Source organism: Manihot esculenta, chromosome 18 (genome assembly GCF_001659605.2).
Source record: "Manihot esculenta cultivar AM560-2 chromosome 18, M.esculenta_v8, whole genome shotgun sequence".
Classification (NCBI taxonomy): domain Eukaryota; kingdom Viridiplantae; phylum Streptophyta; class Magnoliopsida; order Malpighiales; family Euphorbiaceae; genus Manihot; species Manihot esculenta.
In genome coordinates, this window is record NC_035178.2 from 33,460,590 (window position 1) to 33,465,126 (window position 4,537).

Genomic DNA, 4,537 nt, shown 5'->3' on the forward strand with positions numbered 1-4,537 from the left:
GTCGGAAGCCTCTAGTAGGGTAGAAACATGTTTTCATAAAATGTTTCAATGTATTTCATGGTTTTAAGTAAAAAGGAAATGAGTTTTTGCATGAAAATAATCTTGGAGGAAGACCCAGGTTCGGCCGCCGAACCTCAAGTTCGGCCGCCGAACATGCATGCACCTCGGGAGTGCTTTAGGCCCCCGAAAGCATAAGTGAGGGAAGCCCAGGTTCGGCCGCCGAACATGGCATGCATGCGGAAGCACGTTCGGCTCCCGAATGTGGCCTGGCCAGCCACCTATAAAGGGGTCCCTTAGCAGAAAACGGGCGAGTTTTTCTCCCCACTTTCGGCCAAGGTGAGCTCTCCGCCGTCCCTCACCGATCTTGAGTTTCTTCCTTTAAATCTTTCACGATTTTCACTAGTTTTCACTTTGTTTTGAAGATTTTCAAGCATAAAGCAAGTTTTGGAGCTTTGAGGTTCAAGAAACTCAAATCTCTCCCATCTCCGAGCTAGAGTCGTTTTCCTCTCGATCTTCAAGAGGTAAGGGCCGATCTTGAGCTCACTTTATGTTTTAAATAAGTTATAAGTTGTTTCATGAAGTAGAAATGCATGTTTAGGTTGTTTTGAGTTTATGGGTTTAATGAGTGTTTTTGAGCAATGTGGGTATGTTTGATGTGTTGTAGTTGGGGTTTAGGTCGATCTGGATCCTAGCGCCGGTAGCGATCTGGTTTCTAGGTCGTTACATAATTAGACTCACCTTTCTTCATGAACTTTGTGTATTTATGTCTTAACTTTCTAATAAGATATATTACATCTAATTCTGACCTTCCTAACTTAAGTTATGAATTTTTCTTTGCAATCTGCTCAATAAGATATATATATTACATCTATATCTGATCAAGTGTGTGAGAGATAAATCAACTGCCGAACACATGTCGTTAGTCCCATTAATAAATTTTCGAATATATTTTATGCTTAAGCCACAAGGCAAATAACTGCCGAACACATGACTAGATATTAAAAACACAAACATAGTTTGAAAGTGCCTCGAAGCTATCTTAGAATCCATTTCACTACAATCCAATGTTCCCTTCGTAGATTTGAAAGAAACCAACTCACTACTCCGATTGCGTGAGCAATATCTGGTCGTGTGCATAGCATGTCATACATTAAACTTCCAACTATTGAAACATAAGGAACCTTGTCCATTTCCTCTCTGTCTTCATCTGAAGAAGGACTCTGCTTTGAGCTTGAAAGTGGTTAGCAAGAGGACAACTAACCGCTTTAGCATGCTCCATGTTGAACTTCTGAAGTACTTTCTCTATGTACGTCTCTTGTGATAACCATAACCTCTTAGAGCTTGTATCTATGGTTATCTTCATGCCAATAATTTGCTTTGTTGGCCCCGAGTCTTTCATGGCAAAAGACTTGTTTAGTTGCTTCTTCAAACTGCTAATTCTGGAGACATTCTGGCCAACTATCAGCATATCATCCACATAGAGCAAAAGGATGATGAAATCACCATCAAAGAATTTATGAACAAATACACAGTAGTCTGAAGTAGTCTTCTTATAACCCTGCTCCCCCATGACAGATTCAAACTTCTTGTACAACTGTCTCGGTGCCTTCTTCAAGCCATACAAGCTTTTCTTCAGCTTGCAAACATAGTCCTCTTTTCCTTTCTTCTTGAAACCCTCTGGCTGCTTCATATAGATCTCTTCCTCCAAATCTCTGTGAAGGAAGGTAGTCTTTACATCCATCTATTCAATCTCCAGATCAAAAGTAGCTGCTAGGCCTAGCACTGTTCAGATGGATGTCATCTTCACCATTGGTTGAAACCCTTCACAACCAATCTATCTTTGAATTGAGGATGGAGACTGTGTTCATCATGCTTGATCTTGAACAACCATTTATTTTGAATCAAGCTTGGATTTCTCATCCTTAGGAGCATGAACAAATCACTAAGGGCCCGTTGCTTGGATTTCAATAGTTATGCAACTTGTTCTTCATGTTATTATTGCCTTGTTTTTAGAATCAATAAGGGCCCGTTGCTTTTAATTGCGAAGTAATAAATTGTTAGTTTGAATTATTTAGATTCATAATTGCTTAGATTATTTGAACACAAGTGACAATTAATTGCATGATTTAACTAAACCACGCGGTTGGCAAGATTAAAATGAGAAGCATCTACCATAGCTCCATAGCTAAAATCGATTTATTAGAATGAATAAATATATTTTTGCTTCAATAATTGATTCTCACAGTTGAAACAAATTTTATTCTTCAAATGGGAGTTGTTTGCATTAATTCTCTATCAATATTATTATTTGATTATCACTTAAATATTATTTTCTTAAATTATCTTGATTTCTACTTTAGTTTACACCTGATCAAAACACTCCTTTTTATTTTTATTGTTTGTCTTTTTAGTTATTGATTGAAAATTTATAGTGTAAATTATCTTAATCTTATTCACCCTATATCCAACTATTTTTCAATAAATTTAGATAAAATAATTTTTGTGGTTTTAACATCCATCAATAATATTATTATAATATATAATAATTAATAAAAAATAAAATAATAAAATAAATAACTAATATATACCACAAATGTAAATAATGATCAACAAACATTAATATTTATTTGTTTCCGATTGATTTTAATACTATAAGTTTAGATTTTTTATTTATTAATAATTAAAAGATCAATATATAATATTTGACTTTAAATAGTAAAAAACTTGTAACTAATCAAGTTAAACATGCATCCAAGCAATTATGGTATATATGATATAATAAAATAATCCATTGATGCATCAAATTGAAAAGGTTATGATAGGTGTCAAAGCCACCAAAAATAAATTTCTACTTTTTCCAAAACAAAATAAATTGTGATAGTATATAAAGGTCGATTCCACAGACATTCCATAGAGATCGAAGTATATTAATTCAATTGAAAGATAAAATAAAAATAAAATGAAGAGTTTAAATGCAAGAGATAAAACTTAATTTAAGAAAAATAAACTAAATTAATTAAAAAAAAGCAAAGTAATTAAAAGTAGAAGATAGAAGATGATCCTAAAATACTCTACTTGCAATACTAATAATAAATCCATAGTAAGTAAAAGTTCTAAACAAATACGAGAATGATGGTTATTGATTTGATAGGAAAATCACGTGGAAGTTGTAAATTTATTTGTTGATCAGGAAGTCAAAGTTTAGGATGGACTCTATTTCTTCATATGCTAGGATGGACTCCTTCACTGCTCATCGTATCAAAAAGCAAATACTCAAACAAATCAACAGATACAAGTAGAATTTAACTCAAAATGTACGTGTTTAAAATATAAACATAATACAAAATATGAAATAAAGGATTCCAGCACCTTTCCTTTTATATTTGATGGTTTTAATTCGAGATTTTATCTTTATCTTCAGCTATATTTTACCCTTAATTATTGATAACAAATCTGAAAGGTTTTCCCAAGTGCAACACTTTGCATCTTTGAATTCATCATTTTCACATGGTTAACAAAATTTAAAAAAGAAAAAAGGAAATTCATACTAAGAGCATTGCCACAGATTTGCTATAAAGTCCTGAAAACTTACCTTGCATCTAGCATACTAGGAACCCAGCTGAAATGATCAGTCAGAAAATTGTAAAAAGATAGTATCCGTAGCAAATAATCTTAATGAATTGAAATTAGTATAAACCTTTTGTTGTCACAGCTGCTGCATTTACTTGCCAAAAGAAGCAGTAGAGGAATATATAAGAAAGATGAGAAAGGAGACAGAGTGAGGTACAAAATGGCAAAGATTAACATCTAACAGTGTAGTTTTGAGAACTCCAGTTTATATCGGTCTGAACTACATAAACAATTTTAGCTGAAACAAAAGGCTACAATCTGCAAACAACCACAGTTAAATTTAATATACTTCACCCATTTTACTGCAGAATTGTGAATTGCCTTTAAACCAACTGTATTACCCTTTGCTATCCATAACCGATAATATGGTTGTTGGAAGGCATTGAACTTAATTATTAGGTTAGAAGATTCCTTGGGCCACTTAATTGCTATTAGGACTCACTTTACATATTAATTATTTTGCATGCATATCCATCATACATCAATAAAAACATACATATCATATACATCCATAAACAACCCATAAGATGTTATTGTGGATTTTGCTATGAGTCTCCCTGATCCCACCCCTAAGATTAAAGTTAAGAGCTTTCTTAGTTAATCATCATCTAATTATAAACATCATCAAGTTGATTGGATTTAGATGATCATGAAACCAGATGTTTTTGACATATAGAGGAAGTTACAAATGAGCATCCACGATAGACAATTGGGAAATTTATGTATCAAATATAATAACAATACAAGGAAATACTCTCGCAAATAAATTTAATTAAATGGAACTTGTTGAATAAAGCCTAAATATAAAATGGAACTTGTTGAATAAATTTGAATACTTTCTTGGTGCACTTGTGGATATGCAAGCAACTGTGGACTTGTATTTTGCTGCAAAAGATTAAATATAAAA